This window comes from Grammomys surdaster, unplaced genomic scaffold (genome assembly GCF_004785775.1).
Source record: "Grammomys surdaster isolate TR1022 unplaced genomic scaffold, NIH_TR_1.0 126553, whole genome shotgun sequence".
NCBI lineage: Eukaryota > Metazoa > Chordata > Mammalia > Rodentia > Muridae > Grammomys > Grammomys surdaster.
Window position 1 is genome coordinate 82,966 of NW_021621345.1, and position 6,523 is coordinate 89,488.

Here is a 6,523-nt window from a genome sequence, read left to right on the forward strand (position 1 = left end):
TGTCACTGTGATCCTGTGATCCTGAGCTCCTGGGTGGAAGAGCTCCTAGGACTCAGGCTGCCTCTGGGTTCTTGAAATCCTATGATCCTAGGCATGTTAGAGCTCCTGAGGATCCAACTTCCTCATCTGCTCTGTCTGCAGGGGATTCTCTGCTTCTCTGAGTACAGTGATTCCTCTGTTGCTCTGAGTACAGTGATTCCTCTGCTGTTCTGAGTGCAGTGGTTCCTCTGCTGCTCTGAATACAGTTGTTCCTCTGGAATAGGTTAGGATATGGTGTCTTCATGGGAGCAGACCTCTGGGATGGGTCAGTATATGGTGTCCTCACAGGAGCAGACCAGTTAGGAGTCTGCCCCAGCAAAACAGAAGAAACACTGAAAAAGAAATAAAAGTAAATCTCTAAAGGAATATACTGAATTTCTGGTTTCACTGTCCATTAGGGAAAAAAGTCTACATAATTATTTTAAAAGACATTTAAAATAATGCTCCTGTCCACTTAAACAGTTAAAAAGATACACGTCTAAGCATTTGAAAATGTGAATGAGAATTTAACACTCACACTTCACTATAAGAAAGCAATAGAAATGAAGCTCAAAGAATCAATGAAAAACAGTTAAACTCAGTAAGAATCACCAAGATTAATGAGATGAAATTCTACTAATGCAGAGGCAACACAATGACTTTTATAAGAAGGACCAGAAACTGGTGACATTTGAGATCTATATAAACCACTCATCCAGGCAGATGAGTATAGCCAAAGCTGTCAGTTGCAATTACTCATGTTTCTCAGCCCCTCCTCTCACACACACAGAGTGCTCTGCTCCTCTCCAGTCAAGCAGCACATTGTCAGTTGGACTGCCTTAGGCAAGTAAGCTTTTGTTAGAGTCTGTATCACTATGTGAGGAAAATGGGTAGTTTGCACACAGTAATAAACTACGAAATCCTCAGCCTCCACTCTGCTGATTTTAAGTGTAAAATCAGTCTCTGATCCACTGCCACTGAACCTGTCAGAAGTTCCAGCATCCACTTTGGACACCTGATAGATTAGGTACTTTAGGGACTGGACTGGTCTCTGTAATAACCAACTCAAATATGTCTTTCCATTAGTATATAAAAGACTCTGACTTGACTTGCAAGAGATGGAGGCTGGTTGTCCAATGGTAAGCAACAAAGACAGTGGAATCTGGGTCATCACAACATCACCACTAGTTTCTGAAGTTATAATATAATAGTGTAAAGTCATATGCAAACTTCCTGAGCAATCTTTGTGAAATCTTTGATGTTATTCCTTTCAAGTGAGATCCTGGCAATTTTTGAGATTTAAAAATATTATATATCAATTGCTTTTTCACAAAACAAGTGATTCAAAGGTTCTAATTATCAGAGTCTATACCACTCCATCCAATCTACGTCAGAATCTTAATATTAGCACAGCTACTGTTCCATTAGAGTGTATCAAAATCTCACATGGCTGTCCTGGAGATTGTGACCTATCCCATCACAAATGGACAACACACATAGGCATCCAGAGATTACCTTTCTTTGCCATTGTCCTCCATTGACCCGACCGGCGGGTCCTAGTTATTCATGGGGGCGAGGAGGACCGCAACCTGAAAGAAGAATGGGCGGGAGAGAGAAAGGACTCAAGCAAATAGTTGCTTGTCAAGAGTCATGTATTTGAACATGAAATGCTTTTTTATAACATGCTTTACAAGGGGAGAGGGTAAGAGGGGCCAGGTAGTGGGAAAGTACAGAATCTTCTCGGCCTGTGCCTTGAACATGTCATGGTCTATACGGTACACTGCCTTGAATTATGATCCACCTGCTATTCTTTAAAAGATATGGTACACTGCTTGAGTTATGGTTTTCCTGCTATACACTGCTTGCCAAGCAGGAGCTTGTGTTTGCCAGGCTGCAGGGGACATTGTGCAGGTGGGGAAAGGTAGGGAGTGAGGGTAAGGGCGAGGGTCCTGGCTTCTGGCATCTCCCCCTTCTCTGTTTAGTAGAGAAGGCGTCTTATGATCAATCCCAACTATGTGAATTTTGAATTTGGAAGTCAAATTATGGGGGGTCTTAGACAAGTTCACAACCCCAACACATGGATGTGAGAGGAGTCACATCGATGGTCGAAGGCTTTAGGCTGTCAATGATGGGCAACATCAAGGGACCTCGAGGTGGGTGAAAGGAGGGTGAGCGCCCTGTCTTAGGCCATGTAGGCTGCACCCACTCCCAGCACCACGCACTCCTTTTCGGCTGCATTGGGTGGGCCCCTGGGAAGTGGACCTACAATAATCCCGTCATTGGGCTAACTCACAGCCATCCTAGTCCCTTGTAAATGTTCACGTTACCAGCCATTTGTCAGTTTGGGGTGTAATATTGTCATATAGGAAGGCTCCCCAGTGTTAGTGGCCACATCAAGGGCGGCCTTGGTTTAGGAAAAAGCCAATTTTTGTTGGGGTGATCAAGAGGCCAAGCTCTCTAGCGAGAGAAACGAGGGCAAAGCCAGGCATACCAGGAACCCTTCTGGAGGGCGTGGAAGTCTAGGGGTTGACCATAGGGGGAGGCAGGGGAGCTGGCAGCTGTGTCAGTCTCCTGCGGAGTCACTTCTGGATCTTCTTCAATTTTTAGCTGATGGTAATGAACTTCAACCGTCTTCTTGATGGCAGAATCAACCTGGTTCTTAACAAAACTTGTAAGACGATTAAAGGCCCAGGGGCCAAACGAGAGAAGCAAAAGAATGCCAACAAAGGGTCCTAATATACTAGGCAACAGGGTGGTGAGCCAAGGAGAGGTAGAGAACCAGTTTTGATACCATGACTCTCGCTGTTCTCTAGCTCTTTTTCTTTCTTCTAAACTCCTTTTGACCTTGTCCAGGCTATTTTGGACAAGGCCTGTCTTATCGGAGTAAAAGCAACACTCTTCTCTGAGGGCCACGCAGAGACCCCCTTCCTTAAGGAAGACAAGGTCAAGTCCTCTCCTGTTCTGTAATACCACCTCAGAAAGGGAGGCCACAGAGTCCTTAAGATCTTGTATTCCTTCCCTCAAATTATTTAAATCTTTATCAATGAGGGATTGGAGATGAGGATAGTGATTATTGGAAGTCACCAAGGAAGCTATACCCGTGCCTGCACCAATGGCACTAATTCCTAATATAACAGACAAGGTAAGGGCAGTCAGGGGTTCTCTCTTGGTTCTCAAAGAAGATCCTTGATTTATAATATTAAGAAAGGACTCTGGATCGTGTATAAAAATATGTGGAAGAATGGTAACAATTATACAATAATCTTTAAAATGTAAAAAACTGGGATTAAATATATAAGGAGTCAAACCAGAAGCACAGGCAAAATATGTACCATTAGGTGCCAAAGTATATAAAAAAGTATCATTAAGGATCATTGTCTGGTTACAGACCGGAATCAAGTCCCTAGGGGTGAGCATGAAGGGTCCCAAAAGACAAAGGCCTATTCCTGAAATGGAGCTAAGAGTAAGACCTCCTTCAGGCGAACGAGTCCCAAGGAGTCTATTGCCATCATTGGTAAAAATGGGAGGGGAGAGGATAGCTATCCCCTCATAGAAGGGAGTAGTAGGTGAAAAACAAATCCAGCATTGTTGATAATTAGGTTCGCTGGTATTATGGATAGCCTTGAGAGAAGCATTTACCAAGGAAATAATAAGGTCAGCAGAACTAAAAGCAGCAGCGATCAGTCCAATCTGTCTGTCAAGAAGGGAACTGTCCCTGAATCAGAACGGACTGGGCTACAGTGAGCCATTCATTAGGAGTTAAATACCCACCCCCGCCAAGACTCTCAAGAAGGGAAAGAGTAAAGGGGGCATTAGGGCCATAATTCCTAACGGCAAAATTCAGCTTCTCAAGATATTTAAAACAAAGTTTTTTGAAAACTGTGAGATCACTTGTAGAATCATCCTTATCACTTTCATTTTCAATGTCTGAATTGGGCTCGTTCTCAGAGGAATCAGCCTCAGTCTCGGACTGAAGGCGGGGGGGGGGGGGGGGCTTTCCGGGGGGGCTTGCAGGAGGGGCACGAAAAAGAAGCAGGAGCAAGATGAGAAGGGGGGGGTCCGGCCGGCACAGCGGCGGGGGAGGGCCGCCAGGCTCCACCCGACCATGTAGCAGGGGGAAGCGGTGGGGTTTGTTGAGACTCAGAAACTGTGGCTGCAGGTGTCTGTGAAGAAGGAACCTGGGATCAGGTTACAGGAAAGGCTAAATGCAGGGAATCTTGTGAGGGAACGGAGGAAGAACAAAGGACCTTAAGATGGGAAATTTGTTTTTGAAGGCGGAGAATGTCCGTCAATTCACGAACTTGAAAGGAGAGGCGATCTCACATGTCAGAAAGAGAATTAGGCAAAGTGGCAGGGAAAGTTAAAAAGGAAGGCATGGAAGAAGGAGCAGAAGGTGCCATAGGAGGAGACCAGTCAGGGCTGTATTTTTCAAGGATGACAGCATCACCAGATTCCAGAGGCTGTGGCTCGGAGAGAGCAGCCGGGGGAGTCTGTCGAGAGAGCGGCAGAGAAGAAGAAAAATGACGTTTAGCAGCAGGGCATGGGGAGGCAGACTTCTACAATACAGGATTGCAAATGTGAGTGGGAGAGGGAGTCTGTGAATCAGAAACTGCTGAAGAATTATAAGATGGAGGCTGAAAGACCTGTGGAGAGGAATCAGAAGAAGATAAATCTGGATAGAGGCGAGGCGGATCAGAAGGAGGGGGAACCTGTTCAGGGGGAATATCTATGAGAGTAAAAGAAACAGGAGCCTGAGACGGAGGCCTAGAGGGCTGATGAGATGGGCAGGTAGAATTAAGCCGAGATTGTGACAAGCAAAATTCAGCAACAGACAAAAGTTGTCGCTTCCCTGTATCTTTATCTGCATCTTCAATAATATCTCTAATAATACCCCAAAAGGAAAAAATTGTTGCAGAAACAATTACATCATCTTCAGTTTTAATTTTCTCATTTAATTCACGACCTACCTTCTGCCATTTCTTGGGAAGGATGGTAGGACCATCAATCATAAACCAAGGGCACTTCTCATCAATAAAGATAAAAAAACTTATAAGATCCTTTTTCTTAACCCTTATTCCTCTCTCTCTGAGTGCATGTTTGAGGTCCTGTATGAAGGCCGCCTCCTTAGACAATGAATGGCCCATTCTTATGGGATGGAATGAAAATGAAACTTACCCGAGGACGATAGGTCGCGGGGGAGGATCGCTGTCTCACTCAATCTTGATGTCGTGGCCACTTCTCAATGAGGGTCCGTTCGGAGGAATCCGTGCCTCGAGCTCCACGTCTGGGCACCACTTGACCCGACCGGCGGGTCCTAGTTATTCATGGGGGCGAGAAGGACCACAACCTGAAAGAAGAACGGGCGGGAGAGAGAAAGGACTCAAGCAAATAGTTGCTTGTCAAGAGTCATGTATTTGAACATGAAATGTTTTTTTATAACATGCTTTACAAGGGGAGGGGGTAAGAGGGGCCAGGTAGTGGGAAAGTACAGAATCTTCTCGGCCTGTGCCTTGAACATGTCATGGTCTATACGGTACACTGCCTTGAATTATGATCCACCTGCTATTCTTTAAAAGATATGGTACACTGCTTGAGTTATGGTTTTCCTGCTATACACTGCTTGCCAAGCAGGAGCTTGTGTTTGCCAGGCTGCAGGGGACATTGTGCAGGTGGGGAAAGGTAGGGGGTGAGGGTAAGGGCGAGGTTCCTGGCTTCTGGAACTCTATTACCTCCATCCCTCCTTACCCTGAATCCAGAGCACCAGCAGAAACAGGAACTGGGCAGGATTCATCATTTTGAGAAAATGAACTCAGAAGAGTGATCAGCAAGAGGACAGTTGAGATTTTATCTCAGGCCAGAAGGGCAAGGATCTCTCTAGGGAGCAATATACAAATGCTCTGCACTGTATAGCAGAGTACATAGAGGGGACAGATGTATGGGCTTCTTGAAAGTGAAAAATAACTCAAACAATGAAATTAATAAAACAAAATGTGGAGACTGAAGGGAGAATAACAGGATTAAAAAGGACTGTTAATGCATTTCAATCCAGAGCACTAGGAGAAACAGGAACTGGACAGAACTCATCATTTTTGTGGAGATGAACTTAGGAGAGTCATCAGTGAAGGCAAGAGGACAGTTGTGCTTTTATTTCAGGCTAGCAGGGCAAGAACCTCCCTAGGGAGCAATATGCAAATGCTCTCTTCTGTGTAACAGTGAACAAAGAGTGGCAGTTATGTCAAAAATAACTCAAAAATTGAAAGTAATAAAAGAAAATATGATGTCTGACAGAGGTTAAAAGACTGTCAATGCAGTTTAAATCACTTATAAATTTGGATCAGCAAATTAGTCTCCCTGTATAGTTTGAAATTTACTTAAATTTTGTCTATATACACATGAATAAATTGCAGAGAAGGGAGGAATGTAATTGAGATACACAGCTAGCTATCATCATGCATGAAATGAGAACCCAAAACTTTGTGCTCATAGTCTTTAGTACATTTCAAGA

At 44.4% G+C, this 6,523-nt stretch overlaps 1 long non-coding RNA gene across 1 annotated transcript; it reads right to left on the reverse strand.

The window, feature by feature from the left end:
* Nucleotides 1-272: 272 nt before the first annotated feature.
* On the reverse strand, nucleotides 273-5,339 carry LOC114615095. Its single transcript, XR_003710434.1, has 3 exons — nucleotides 5,194-5,339; nucleotides 1,534-1,607; nucleotides 273-371 (listed from the first exon to the last, which is right to left on the reverse strand). It is a non-coding gene; the product is annotated as an uncharacterized LOC114615095 (long non-coding RNA).
* Between the last annotated feature and the right edge of the window lie 1,184 nt (nucleotides 5,340-6,523).